The 15864-nt window shown below is 46.6% G+C and overlaps 1 protein-coding gene across 1 annotated transcript in view; it reads right to left on the reverse strand.

Moving 5' to 3' along the window:
* LOC307136871 (E3 ubiquitin-protein ligase rnf213-alpha-like) overlaps nt 1-15864 on the reverse strand; it is a 418045-nt gene that overhangs the window by 66510 nt on the left and 335671 nt on the right. The gene's annotated exons all lie outside the window — the stretch shown is intronic.

The raw sequence follows: 15864 nt of genomic DNA on the forward strand, positions 1-15864 counted from the left end.
AACAGCTGGTTAACATGACACTAGTCTCAGTCACTCCCACATATTGCACACACAACTGGAAACGGCTTCAGTTAATTATGTAACCTTGATTCTATCAGGAAACACCTTTCTCTGAAAAATACTGAAGCCTTACTGAATCACACCAGTGAAATTCACTGGCATTTGAGTGTGCCATTATATAGCCCATATATAGAGTGGCATGAATGTCATCTTAATATTTTTATAGAATCCTAGAAGTTCCAGCATAGTAACATGCCCAACCGGCTTAATGCCTCCTATAAGTTATAATATCTCCAATCTCCGATCCCTTCCTAACAAAACGGACAAACTTCTTCTCCTCACCCGCATTAACAAAGATTTTTCAAACTCTGCTGCACTGTGCTTCACTGAAACCTGGCTGAGTGAAGCCATCCCGGACAACGCACTATATCTGCCGGGCTTCCAGCTGTTCCGAGCGGATCGCATCGCGGAACTAACAGGGAAAACGAGAGGTGGTGGATTGTGTTTCTACATTAACGAAAGTTGGTGTTCAGATGTAACAACGCTGAAGAAGATGCTCTCCTAATCTAGAGGCGCACTTCATAAACTGTAAACCCTTCTACTCGCCAAATAGCAACAAATAGCTGAGACTTAACAAAGGTACCCAGACTCTCTTTTAATACTTCTTAGGGATTTTAATAAAGCAAATCTCTCCCGTGAACTGCCAAAATACAGACAGCACATTACATGTCCCACCAGAGACAGTAATATACTGGACCACTGTTACACCACAATAAGGACTGCATATCACTCCGTCCCACGGGCAGCTTTGGGGCTCTCTGATCACTGTGTGGTTCATCTTATACCGACCTACAGGCAGAAACTGAAATCAGCTAAACCTGTAATAAAGACTGTAAAAAGATGGACTAATGAAGCAGAGCTGGACTTACAAACCTGCTTCGATTGCACTGAATGGACTGTTTTTGAAGCTGTTACCACTGATCTGGATGAGCTCACAGAGACTGTAACATCATACATCAGTTTCTGTGAGGATACATGCATTCCTACCAGGACATTCTTATCATTCACTAATGATAAACCATGGTTTACTGGGAAACTCGAACAGCTTCGTCATGCCAAAGAGGATGCTTACAGAAGTGGGGATACAATCTTGTATAACCAGGCCAGAAACAGACTGACAAAGGAGATCAGAGTTGCTAAAAGAAACTACTCTGAAAAGTTGAGAAACCAGTTTTCTTCCAACGACCCAGCTTCAGTTTGGACAGGCTGGAAGAATATCACCAATTAAAAGTCACCATCCCCCCGATCTGCTGAGAATCAACAACGGGCCGATGAGCTGAATGCTTTTTACTGCAGATTTGAGAAGCCCAGTCTCACACCACACACCCGCTCTGATCTGCACTTCACACGTCCCCCATCACCTCCTGCACCCCCTCTCCTCCCCCCATCACCTCCTGCACCCCCTCTCCTCCCCCCATCACCTCCTGCACTCCTCTCCTCCACTCTCCTGTCCTTCAACCTGAACTTAAGGTCTGTGTGGAGGACATGAGCCGAGTCTTCAAAAAACAGGAGACTAGGAAAGCTTCAGGCCCAGACTGCATCGCATCTGCCTGATTGAAAGCCTGCGCTGACCAACTGGCCCCAGTCTTCACGCAGATCTTCAACAGATCATTGGAGCAGTGTGAAGTTCCCTGCTGCTTCAAACGCTCCACTATCATTCCCGTCCCCAAAAAACCCAAAATCACTGGATTTAATGACTACAGACCTGTCGCTCTCATGTCTGTGGTCATGAAGTCGTTTGAAAGACTGGTTCTGGCCCACCTGAAGGACATCACTGGACCCTTGCTGGATCCTCTTCAATCAACAGGTCTGTGGATGATGCAGTCAACATGGGACTGCATTATATCCTGCAACAGGGGTGTGTCCTCTCCCCACTGCTCTTCTCCATGTACACCAATGACTGCTCTTCTAAAGACCCCTCTGTGAAGCTCCTGAGATCTGCAGACCACACCACTGTCATCGGCCTCATCCAAAACGGTGACGAGTCTGCTAACAGACTGGAGGTTGAGCAGCTGCTGTCTGGTGCAGTTATAACAACCTTGAGCTCAACACGCTCAAAACGGTGGAGATGATAGTGGACTTCAGGAGGAGCAGCCCATCATGAACAGCACTGTGGAAGCAGTGGAGTCATTCAGGTTCCTGGGCACTACCATCTCTCAGGACCTGAAGTGGGACAATCACATTGACTCCATTGTTAAAAAAGGCCCAGCAGAGACTGTACTTCCTTCATCAGCTGAGGAAGCTCAACCTCCCACAGGAGCTGCTGATTCAGTTCTACTCGGCTGTCATTGAGTCTGTCTTATGCACTTCCATCACTGTCTGGTTTGGTTCAGCTACTAATCTGACATCAAGAGACTACAACGCACAATTCGGACTGCGGAGAGGATTATTGGTGCTCCCCTGCCAACCCTCCAGGACCTGAACTCTTGCAGAGTGAGGAAGAGAGCAGGGAAAATCATCCCAGACTCCGCTCACCCTGGACACCTCCTGTTTGAACTGTTACCATCAGGACGGAGACTCCGATCACTGGCCACTAGAACATCTGGGCACAGGAACAGTTTCTTCCCACAGGCCATTTCCCTCTTGAACAGAAAAATACCCCCCCAAAGTGCAATACTCTGACTGTTAAGTGCAATCTTTTAAACTCAGGAGATTATTTATGTTTTTATATTCATACTACTCAAATACTGTAAATATGTTCATAATTCTGATTAAACGTAACTGTGACCTTATATTTTTTATACTATTTTTCATATTTTTATTCTTTATTCTTTATTCTAGAATTTGTATTACTATGTTCTTGTTGTGTTTGTATTGTATATGTGCACTGGAAGCTTCAGCAGCAAGAAAAATTCCTTGTGTGTGCAAGCACACTTGGCAATAAAGCTCTTTCTGATTCTGATATATTTATGCATTTGGCAGACGCTTTTATCCAAAGCAACTTACAGTGCCCTTATTACAGGGACAATTCCCCCTGGAGCAACATGGAGTAAAGTGCCTTACTCAAGAACACACTGGTGACGACCGCTGCGATCGAACCAGCAACCTTCTGCATATCAGTTCCATGGTTTAACCCACTGGACCACCATCTCTATATGATATAGAGACAGCAGTATATACGTCATCTTGCAGAATTTAATAGTCAACTTTTAGAATAAATAAAATGTCATGTGGCCAACTCTGTTAGCACCAAGCATACAAAAATGACTGTGTAAATACACTGTATAGTAGCAAATATGACACTAAAACACAACACATTGCTAGCAAGGAAACACCCAAGTTATAAAACCTATTAAAGGTGTTGACCAACCTGTGGCCAGACAAAATGTCCTGAATATACATACCCAAGGTATATACTCTTGCAGAGTGGGATCTCATTCCTATACGGCATAGCAGACCCTGGGAATTATAAGCCTAATTATAAGGGCTTGGTCTGCCTCATCCGGGGGCAGCACTTGCAAGTTCGCTACCTGGTCCCTGAAGGGAGTGGTAGGAACCTTGGGCACATAGCCAGGCCTGGGTTTCAGTACCACGTGGGTGTCACCCGGCCCGAACTCTAGGCATGATTCGTCGACCAAAAATGCCTTCAGGTCCCCTACCCTCTTGATGGAGGCCAGTGCATCCAGCAGCAAAGTCTTCATAGACAGAATCTTTAGCTCGGAGCACCAGAGCAAGATCCCAAGAGAGAGGTAGAGGAGGATTCATCCATATCACCCCTTTAAGGAACCTGACGACCAGATTGTGCTTCCCAACCAACTTACCTTCCACAGGGTTGTGTTAAGCAGATATCGCGACAGCATAAACTTTGAGGGTGGAGGGAGACAGCCTTCGCTCCAACCCCTGCTGCAGGAAGGAAAGCACAGGGGTCTTCTCAGCGAGAAGAACACTACTCGACAAACAGGTTCCACTTCTCGTAGACAGTGCTTGTTATATTAGCTGTGCTTTTAATAGCTTGATGCTCTTTAAATATTTTGTTACATTGCAAAAAGTTTTGGTGCATAAGACGGAATGTCCGTAATCACTCTCCATGGTTCTGACAAAAGAAGAGCGCTTTGGAATCTCCATTACGCACCAGGCTGTGCTTTAGCGCATCTCTCGCAGTAAAAGAGTGCAAGTAAAAGTGGTCAGGAATCTAATATTTCCCCAAAACAAAGTGTAGTTTTGCTCATATAACATGAGGCTGAATATTTGACAATTCTGTTTAATTGTTTAATTGGGACCACCCATAACGCCGTGCCTGATTCACACTCCTTCGCATATGGGCTTTGTAAAGAAAAAGTGTCTTACAAAATTAATCAATACATTGTTTTATGTAAATGAGTAGGCACAAGGACTCTCACATCAGTTTGAAGCAAAAACTACAGGCAACAACATCCGTTAGTCTAAAGTCTTGTGGACACATACAGTATCTATTGTGTGTTCCCATTTAGTCGGTCCGACACCATGTTGGGGACCGACGAATAGGAATCTTGCTCGCAAGAGCCAATCTACTTCGATTTAAACTAAGCGAGCCAATCCACATTGGAATGCAATGATTGCACCAGGTGCTCATGCCATGCAGCGCGGGTATAAATGAGACACAGGTGCTTGCATCAAATTAGCTTTTTGCTTCAGAGCCGAGTGGTAAATGGTTCGTCCAGATATCAATCTCTACCACGCAGTAAGACTGACTGAAGCCTGCCTTTTGGAAGTGATCTCTTTAGTCGGTGTTGGTGTGCAGAAGCGCTGAAAAGCCGTTCTTACGGCTGGTAAGAGAGCCCCTTTCATGAGAGAGATTGCGCACGTCAGGCTGCACTATTCCCTGACTGTGTTGCCACAACCCCTCCCCTGTGTGCTTCAGCACCAAGGAGAGCGTCCTTCTAAAAGAGAAAACACAGATAGAGCTTGCGTCCTTTTCAGGATGAAATTCTATGTGTGTGTTTCTGGATGACCATAAGGAGAAATATTGATAGATTCTCATATGTCTGTGTCAAATTTCTATACAGAGAAGTGTTATTTTTTCAATCTGTTGTGTTTTCAGTTCATACTGGCAGCCGGAGGGCGCTCCGTGCACATGTAGTCCATTGCCTATAGCACGCATGAAGAAGATACAGTGTGACATTCTCTCTGACATAAACAGCTTCCAGAAATCGTTATAACATGCAGATAGACACATTTGAAGATAACCGAGGGATGGTCACCAGCACTGTATCTCGTGTTTGGGCGTTCAGCACTGGTGAATGACTCATGTTCTCACTGCGGGAACATGACCATCTCAGAGTTGCGGTCAAGACTCCATCTCGCAAGAGGTGGAGTCCCCGTGCCTCTGCCTTGATCTAACCCTCCACAGAGGGTTACTTCAGGCAGTAGCCCGGGTGATTTGAGGATTACGGTGAGCGTGCTTCCCCCAGGGACCCAACCCTCGGGAACCAGTAGAGCTGCCGTTGGAACGTGGTGGGCCACCCACAAGGTGTGCACTATCCGTATCCTTTGAGGCTCCTTTTGACAATCAGATGTCCATCGCTCAGAAACTTCTGGAGATGATGTGGATGATGTGTCGGTGCAGGGGGCACGTACCCTCTGCCCACTCGTGGAATCAGATAAGTGATTCCTCCTCCATAGCACACTCACACCTCGCTGCAGGCCACCTCCACGAGACAGCTACCAAGCCTGGTACCTGCATTCCACCTTGCTGCCCTACGGTGGGTACGCCGGTGGTCCCTTTGGTCCCGCTTGTAGGGTCTCTGTGAGGCTGGCTAGAGCTCCCCAGTCCATCTCACTGGCTCATTCGGACCATCAGGCTTGGCTGTGCGATTCAGTTCGCCCGGCGTCCCCCTAGTTTCTTAGGCGTCTGTTTTACCGCGGTGAATGCCGCAGATGCCCATGTCCTGCGTGCGGCGATCGCAGTCCTACTGGCGAAGGACGCGATAGAGCCGGTCCCTCCAGCTGATATGAAGACAGGATTCTACAGCCCTTTCTTCATTGTACCCAAGAAAACCGGTGGGTTAAGGCCAATCTTGGACCTGCGAGTCCTGAATCTGAGCCTTCACAAGCTAACGTTCAAGATGCTTACGCAGAAACGCGTAAAGAGATTGGTTTGCAGCGGTCGACCTGAAGGACGCGTACTTTCATGTCTTGATTCTTCCTCAACACAGGCCGTTTCTGAATTTTGCGTTCGACGGTCGAGCATATCAGTACAGAGTCCTGCCTTTCGGGCTGTCCCTGTCCCCCCGTGTCTTTATGAAGGTCGTGGAGGGGGCCCTTGTGCCCATGAGAGAACAGGGCGTTCGCATCCTCAACTATCTCCACGACTGGCTCATTCTAGCACAGTCCAGGGATCAGTTGTGCGAACACAGGGATCTGGTGCTCAGACTCCTCAGCCAGTTGGGTCTCCGGGTCAACTGAGAAAAGAGCAAACTCACCCCCGTGCAGAGGATCTCTTTTCTCTTTATGGAGTTGGATTCCGTCGAACAGACGTCCAGTCGATGCTGAACTGCCTGAACATGTTGCAAGGCAGGATGGCGGTCCCAATGAAACAATTTGTGAGGCTCCTGGGGCATATAGTGGCTGTGGCAGCCTTAACACCACTCAGCCTGCTTCATATGAGACTGCTTCAGCATTGGCTTCACAGCCCGGTCAGACCCCTTGTTCCTTCGGGCCGAAGTGCCCTTGGAACACGTGTCCAGGCATGCTGTGATTTTCACAGATGCCTCTGCCATGGGCTGGGGGGCCATGTACAACAGGCATGCAGTCAGTGGTTTGGACTGGCCAGCACCTGCATTGGCATATCAATTACCTCGACTTGCTAGCAGTACATCTTGCACTGAGCCACCTCAAAAGGCTGTTATGGGGCAAGGATGTATTGGTCCGCAGAGACAACACTGTGACCGTTGCGTACATCAACCGACAAGGTGGTCTGCGCTCCCGTTGCATGTCACAACTTGCCCGCCATCTCCTCCTCTGGAGTCAGAAGTGTTTGAGGTTGCTTCGGGCCATTCATGTCCCTGGTGTGCGCAACCGTGTGGCCGATAAGCTGACATGAGCTGTGCTGTGATCTGGAGACAGTTTGAGGTGGCACAGGTTGACCTGTTTGCTTCCCCAGAAACGTCCCATTGCCAGTGGTTTTATTTGCTGACGAGAGCACACTCGGCATGGATGCACTCGCGCTCAGCTGGCCCCAGGGCCTGCGCTATGTGTGTTTCCCCCAGTGAGCCAACTTGCACAGACACTGTGCAAGGTCAGGGAGGACCATGGAGCAGGTCCTGTTGGTGGCACTGTACTGTACTGTACTTGGTTCCCAGTGCTAATGCTCCTCACGACAGCCCCTGCCTGGCTGATTCCTCTGAGGAAAGACCTTCTGACTCGGAGACGGGGCAGAGAAGACCCCCCAAAGATGTTCGATCGTGTCTGTGCTTTCCTTCCTGCAACGAGGGTTGGAGCGTAGGCTGTCACCCTCCACCCTCAAGGTTTATTTTGCTGCAATATCCGCCTACCGCGAGCACATAGAAGGTAAGTCGGTTGGGAAGCACGACCTGGTCGTCAGGTTCCTCAGGGTGGCGAGACGGTTATATCCTCCTCAACCTCCCTCCATACCCTCTTGGGATCTTGCTCTGGTGCTCCGAGCACTTTGGAATGCCCCATTTGAGCCTTTGCAGTCAGCAGAGCTGACTTTGCTGTTGGCTGCACTGGCCTCCATCAAGAGGGTAGGGGACCTGCAGGCATTTTTGGTTGATCAAATCAAATCAAATCAAATCACTTTATTTGTCACTCTGCCATATGCACAAGTGCAACAGTAGGTGAAATTCTTAGGTGCAGTTCCGAGCAACATAGTAGTCATGACATGACATGTACAACATTTAAAGCAGCATCAGATTACACATCTGATGCGCACACAATTACTCACAGCACAGTATACACTACAATAAACAATAAATAATTTACACAATGTGAGCGTAGTTCTCACAGCTTTAAACAATATACACATACTTACAATATACATATAATTTAAACAATATACACTAAACATACACTAAACAATATACATTACGCTATAATAATAATAATAATAATATACAATGTATAGTATAAAATATTATTCACAGATTGAAAAATTGAAATCCAAAGTGCAATAGATGCTGTATGATAAATAAATGTGTATATAATGTGTGTGTATCTACAGTGGGTTGTGCTGAGTGATATTCTGTCCAGAGTGTGTTATGATACTGATGGATCAGGAGTTAAGTAGTCTAATTGCTTGTGGGAAGAAGCTGTTCTGAAGTCGGCTGGTGCGTGTTCTGATGCTACGGTACCGCCTGCCTGATGGCAGCAGTGAGAGCAGCCCATGGCTCGGGTGGCTAGAGTCTCTGATGATCCTCTGAGCTCTCTTCACACACCGCCTGGCGTAAATGTCCTGGAGGGAGGGAAGCTCACCTCCGATGATGCAGCTGGCCGTGTGCACTACCCTTTGCAGGGCCTTGCGGCTGCGGGCGGTACTGTTGCCGTACCAGGTGGTGATGCAGCCAGTCAGCAGGCTCTCGATGGTGCAGGTGTAGAAGCGTGTGAGGATGTGGCGGTTCATTCCAAACCTCCTCAGCCGTCGCAGGAAGAAAAGGCGCTGATGAGCCTTCTTCACAACGGCCTCAGTGTGGACGGACCATGAGAGTTCCTCTGTGATGTGGACACCGAGGAACTTGAAGCTGCTGACTCTCTCCACCGGTGCTCCATCGATGGTGATGGGGCGGTGTTCTCTCTCATTCCACCTGAAGTCGACCACCAGCTCCTTGGTCTTGCTGACGTTGAGGGAGAGGTTGTGCTCCTGACACCACCGTGTCAGAGTGTGCACCTCCTCTCTGTAGGCCGTTTCATCATTGTCGGTAATAAGACCTACCACCGTCGTATCGTCAGCAAACTTGATGATGGTGTTGGAGCTGTGGGTTGCCACACAGTCATGTGTGTACAGGGAGTACAGGAGTGGGCTGAGAACACAGCCCTGAGGGGCTCCAGTGTTGAGAGTCAGTGATGAGGAGATGTTACTGCCCATTCTGACCACCTGGCGTCTGTTTGACAGGAAGTCCAGGATCTAGCTGCATAACAGGCTGTTTAAGCCTAGAGCCCGGAGTTTAATGTCAAGTATGGAGGGCACAATGGTGTTGAATGCTGAGCTGTAGTCTACAAACAGCATTCTCACATATGTGTTCCTCTTTTCCAGGTGGGAGAGAGCAGTGTGTATTGTGGATGAAATGGCATCATCAGTGGAGCGGTTTGTGCGGTATGCAAACTGCAGTGGGTCCAGTGAGGGGGGGAGAACAGAGCAGATGTGGTTTCTGACTAGTCTCTCAAAGCATTTACTGATGATGGGGGTCAGAGCAACAGGACGCCAGTCGTTTAAGCAGGTGGTTTTTGACTGCTTAGGTACAGGAACAATAGTGGACGTTTTAAAGCATGTGGGGACCACAGACAGGGAGAGGGACAGGTTAAAAATGTCCGTGAAAACTCCAGCCAGTTGGTGCGCGCACGCTCGGATCACGCGGCCGGGAATGCCGTCTGGACCCGCGGCTTTACGGACGTTCACCCGCCGGAAGGATCGGGTTACATCCGCTACAGATACGGAGAGTGCACTAACCTCTGTATCTTCAGCCGCTCTCTCTCTCTCCGCGAGGGCGGTGTTAGTTCCCTCAAAGCGAGCATAGAAGGTGTTGCGCTCGTCCGGGAGAGAGGCAGCGGTGTTCACGGTGGAGTTTGTGTTCCCTTTATAGTCCGTGATGGTGTTAATTCCCCTCCACATGCTTCTGGAGTCGGTGGTGTTGAACTGTCCTTCAATCTTGTCCCAGTACTGCCGTTTTGCTGCTCTGATGGTTTTCCGGAGGGCATAACTTGCTTGTTTATGCTCCTCCGCATTACCGGAGTTAAAAGTGAAGGTCCACGCATTGAGTGCCGCGCGAACATCCCCATTTAGCCACGGCTTCTGGTTAGGGTACAGCCGAATTGTTTTGGTCGGAACAACGTCTTCTACGGACTTACTGATGAAACACGTTACGCTATCAGCGTAAACCTCGATGTCGTCATCAGAGGCCGACCGGAACATCTCCCAGTCCGCGTGATCAAAACAGTCCTGTAGCATAGAATCTGATTGGTCCGACCAGCACTGGATGGTTCTGAGGGCGGGTGCTTCCTGTTTGAGTCTTTGCCTATATGCAGGCAAAAGGAGGATGGAAGCGTGATCCGATTTGCCAAATGGTGGGCACGGGAGGGACTTGTAACAATCCTTGAAGGGAGAGTAACAGTGATCTAAGACGCGGTTCCCTCGCGTGTTGAAGTTAACATGTTGGTGGTATTTAGGTGCGATGCGCTTGAAGTTGGCTTTGTTAAAGTACCCGGTCACAATAAACGCAGCCTCAGGATGCGCGGTTTCCTGCTCACTCACTGTCCTATACAGTTCCTTTAGTGCCCGGTCTGTGTCGGCTTGTGGGGGAATATACACAGCTGTGATGATGACCGCTGTGAATTCCCTCGGTAGCCAGAATGGTCGGCACAGAAGCATGAAAAATTCCAGATCAGGAGAACAGAAAGACTTGATAGAATGTACGTTCCTCTGATCACACCAGGATCGGTTAATCATAAAACACACACCCCCGCCTTTGCTTTTCCCGGAGAGATCTTTTTCTCTGTCCATCCGATGCACGGAGAACCCCGCGGTTTCGATGGCCGAATCTGGAATCTCAGCGGACATCCAAGTTTCTGTGAGGCAGATAATGCAGCAGTCCCTCGTGTCTCGCTGGAAAGAGATCCGCGCTCTCAGCTCGCAGAGTTTATTGTCCAGAGACTGAACATTAGCCAGTAAAATACTGGGAAGCGGGGGTCGGTTTGCGCGGCGTCTTACTCTGATGAGTACGCCGGCTCTCTTCCCTCTTCTGCGGCCGCGTTTGCGCGGTCGGGCCGCCCAGACAAAGGGATCCGCTGCTGTGTTTGTAAACGGCGGTTCGTCACTGAAGAATTTAAAGTCCGGTTTTCGGTGTGCGATTGCCGAACCAATGTCCAAAAGTGTCTGTCTGTCGTACGTAGTAAGGCAGACAACATCCAAGACAAAAAACACAAAAACTATAAACAGAACAAACAAAAAACTACAATGTTTCAGCAGAGCTCGCGACGTAGCGGCCATCCTCGGCGCCATCTTGACTCAATATTGACTCTCTGATGAATTGTGCCTAGAGTTCGGGCTGTGTGGCTATGTGCCCAAGGTTCCTACCACTCCCTTCAGGGACCAGGAGGTGAACCTGCAAGCACTGCCCTTGGAGGAGGCAAACCCAGCCCTAGCTTTGCTCTGTTTTGTCCATGCTCTGCGGATCTACGTGGACTGAACGCAAAGCTTCAGGACCTCAGATCAGCTCTTTGTCTGTCATGGAGGCCAGCAGAAGGTAAAGGCTGTCTCCAAGCAGAGGATGGCCCACTGGATAGTGGATGCCATTACTTTGGCTTACCAAGCACAAGGTGTGCCCTGTCCGCTCAGGGTGCTGGCACGTGGCGCCCCGCTGTCAGACATCTGTAGAGCTGTGGCTGGGCGACACCCAACAGTTTTCTAGATTCTATAACGGTCGCTCCTACCGAAGCCTGTGTCTTTCCCTTGGGAGAGCCCACCCTTCAGTGGGGCTGGAGCCCTCTCTCTGTTGCGGGCTACGGCTCAGCTTGTACTCCACATAACACCTTCGGTGTACGATGTGGGTTCCGCAGCATTCCCTTCCACTAGGCCATGCTTTTCCAATGTTATCCAGTAAGTCCCTGAGCAGGTCATGTGGAACAGCAGTGATGGACTTCTTTGGAGGCTCACACAGGGTACCGGAAGGGGGCAGAGGCCATGGCGTTTTGGTAGGGATTCCTATTCGTCGGTCCCGACATGGCGTCGGAGTGACCGACTGAATGGGAACGTCTTGGTTACGTATGTAACCCTCGTTCCCTGAAGGAGGGAACGGAGACGGCACTAACTCTAACCCTAACCCTGTCCTCTGTACCCTGCTGGGGTGCCAGTTCAACCACTCGGCTCCTCAGCAAAAAAGCTAATTTGATGCAAGCACCTGTGTCTCATTTATACATTTATATGTGGATTGGCTCGCTTAGTTTCACTTGAAGTAGATTGGCGCTCGCTCGCAAGATTCCTTTTCATCGGCCCTGACATGGCGTCTCTATTCCCTCCTTCAGGGAACGAGGGTTACATAAGTAACCAAGGTGTTTTGTGGCCTTAATTCAGTGACTTACATTTTTAGTAAAAAAAAAAAAAACATGCATAAACGTTATTTTCGCAAAAATACAAGCATGTACATACATGTTGCTCACATATTAAGGTAGCCCAGTTTGTGCTGAATTCAGTGTAATGGCACTTTTGCCATTAATATTTTTATAAGCAACTGAAAAAGCACAAATGTCAGAGCATCTCAACAATTCTAAAGGGCCCCAAAACTGTGCAGTCCTCTAGGGTTTAAACATTGTATAAATGTTAATTACTCACAAAGAACTAAATGGTTTATCTCCAGTACTTGAGCGAGCTCTTAACACATTATACTCCATCACGTCTACTGCGCTCTCTAAACTCTGGCCAGTTGATCATACCGAGAATATCCAAATCAACTGCAGGCGCTCGATCCTTTTCCTATTTAGCACATAAACTCTAGTACAGTCTTCCTAGCATTGTTCAGGAAGCAGACACACTGACCTTTTTTAAAGTTCTTTCTGCTATCTGCTGGGAAAAAAAATCCTGCCACATTTGTTGGATGCTAATTTAACATGCTAGAATTAAAACATGGTTTTAGAACAATGCAAAGCGTCACTCGGCCAGGTGTGCCACAAAGTGCTGTCAACATAAAAAATAGACTTTATGCCTCAGATCGTCCTGTTAAATACGGTCAAGTCAACTTTAATTTTATAGCACTTTTTACAATGGCGATTGTTTCAAAGCAGCTTCACAGAGTTAAACAGGAAAATAATGCAACAGAATCTGATTCAGCTGTACATACGCTCTGGAGAAAACTGATGTCATCAGCTCGGTTCAATTATCATACAATGTCAATGTGGGCAGATCAGTAATTTAGTTTATATGGTTAATTTAGTTTAGTAATTACATTTATTTGGATATTTAGTTTAAAAAATTGTGTCCTCAACTGAGCACGCCAAGCCAAAGGCGGCAGTGGCAAGGAAACCCAAACCCCATCAGGAGCAGAATGGAGGAAAATAAACCTTGGAGAAACCAGGCTCAGTCAGGGGGTCAGTTCTCCTCTGGCCAATTAACAAACAGCGTATGATTATTATTATTGCAACTTTACAGGTCAGAGGTCATAATAGATCGGAATATTCGAAGGATCGGCCACGATTAAATATATATATTTCGAAACCTCACGTCACGCCACGCTGGAGAGGGGTATATTGAGGATGCCGTCTCAGTGAGGCAATTTCAGGGGGAGTGTAACTGACAAGCTCTCTGCAGACACTTCTGGGCCATGCGTTGGTCATGTCTGGGCGCAGATCCACCATCTGATCTGGATCTGGCTGACTGCAGTTAGTGCTGCTTTCGTCAGCGAAAAGTATGACTAAATATCGTTGTAAACGAACCTTTATCACATGATGAAAACGAGACGAGACGCAACGTAAATGCTGGTCATGTGACGATGAAGAATAAAAACTAAATTAAAATGTCTCTTCATTTTCATTGACGAAAATGAGACGAGACGAAATGTTATAACGTTATTTCGTCTTGTTTAGTTGCGTTATTATTATTATTATTATTTTGCAGTATTTCTGTGCGTCTCATTCAGGGGCTGCATCAGGTCACACTGTGCAGACACAGGTGACGTCACTCTCATCAAGCCCTACTCGCGCAGCCGGTGAGTGAACCAGAAGATGCAGCTGCGCGCTGGTGAGTGAACGAGAACAAACAAAGTTAAATCTTACACAGAAAAAGGGACCAATGGGCAACCAGTCGGGGTTCGTAAGTCCTATTCGGATGGTAATTGTTTGTCCTGCGGTTGTAAAGTGTTTTCATAATCATTTACATATGGAATAAAATTACATCCTTTATTTTGAGATAAAATACAAGACAGAAAACCATTTTAACTATAGTGTGGGTCTAATTTTAAACAGATTTAAATAATAATTAGGATATTATTTTCCTATTATTAAATTAAATATGAAATTTATTCTTAAGACATTTGGAAAAACTTTCATTACATTGAAGTGGAAAATAAAACAGGTGTTGTGGAAAAAGATGGGGAGAAATGTGGCCACAAAATCACAAAAAAACACCACAAACCTTAAGAGACATCTCAATGTTTTTATTTATTTTATTTAAATGTATGTGTGCGTACTTCTAACATGTTTGATTGGTAAAATGAATATGTTGTAAATTCAAATCAGAGTGTCTTCAGTGTCTGGAATGGATGTATTCTTGAGTCTATAAGGTAACAATAATATAATAATATAACCTTGTTTGAAATGGGTTTGGCTAAAAGAAGATTTTGGTTTTATACTACTAGGTTCTTATATTATATTTACTGTGTTAAATAGAATTGCATTACTAAAAAGAGACTAAAATACAATTTTCTTTGACAAAAATGTCATCAGTTTTCGTTGACTAAAACTGAACGGAAAATAGTCATGGATAATTCTGACTAAAATGAGACTAAAATGCTCAGACTTTTAGTCGACTAAAACTTGACTAGACTAAAAAGAGTATGAACGTGACTAAAACTAAAAAAAACTAAAATGACGGCTTGATACAAAAACTAGACTATAACTAAAATTAAAACAGATCGCCAAAAACAACACTAACTGCAGTAAACCTCGGGATAAACAGAGATTAGTGTAGATGCCATTCTTCTAATGATGTAACGAGTACATCAGGTGTTATGGGAAGTGTTCCCGGTTCCGGCTGACCTAGTTAATGCAGCCTAACAATCATTTAATTGAGAAAGTGTTTTATGTGTATGCCACAGTAAAGAGATGTGTTTTTAGTCTAGATTTAAACTGACAGAGTGGGTCTGCTTCCCCAACAATGCTAGGAAGACTGTTCCAGAGTTTAGGAGCTAAATAAAGGATCGACCGCCTGCAGTTGATTTGGATATTCTCGGTATGATCAACTGGCCAGAGTTTAGAGAGCGCAGTAGACGTGATGGAGTATAATGTGTTCAGAGCTCGCTCAAGTACTGGAGATAAACCATTTAGTGCTTTGTAAGTAATAAGCAAGATTTTTAAATGTATGCGATGTTTAATAGGCAGCCAGTGCAGTGTTGACAGAACTGGGCTAATATGGTCATACTTCCTGGTTCTAGTAAGAACTGGAGCTGCTGCGTTTTGGACCAGCTGGAGTTTATTTATTAAGCGAGCAGGGCAACCACCCAGTAGAGCATTACAATAATCTACAGCTCATGAACGCATCAACTCACTGTCACTGAGAGCATGAGCCGTAATTTAGATATATTTTTAAGATGGTAGAATGCAGTTTTACAGATGCTAGAAACGTGGCTTTCAAATGAAAGATTGGTATCAAAGAGCACACCCAGGTTCCTCACTGACCACGAGCACTGGACAGAGCAGCATCAAGTGTTAGACAGTATTCTAGGGCACTACTTGTCAGCCAAGAGCATGACTAGAGCACGCCAAGCCAGAGGCAACAGTGGCAAGGAAACCCAAACCCCATCAGGAGCAGAATGGAGGAAAATAAACCTTGGGAGAAACCAGACTCAGTCGGGGGGGCAGTTCTCCTCTGGCCAATTAACAAACAGCGTATTATTATTATTCTGGCAACTTTACAGGTCAGAGGTCATAATAGATCGGAATATTCAA

This window comes from Gobio gobio (assembly GCF_949357685.1).
Source record: "Gobio gobio genome assembly, chromosome: 14".
Classification (NCBI taxonomy): Eukaryota; Metazoa; Chordata; class Actinopteri; order Cypriniformes; family Gobionidae; genus Gobio; species Gobio gobio.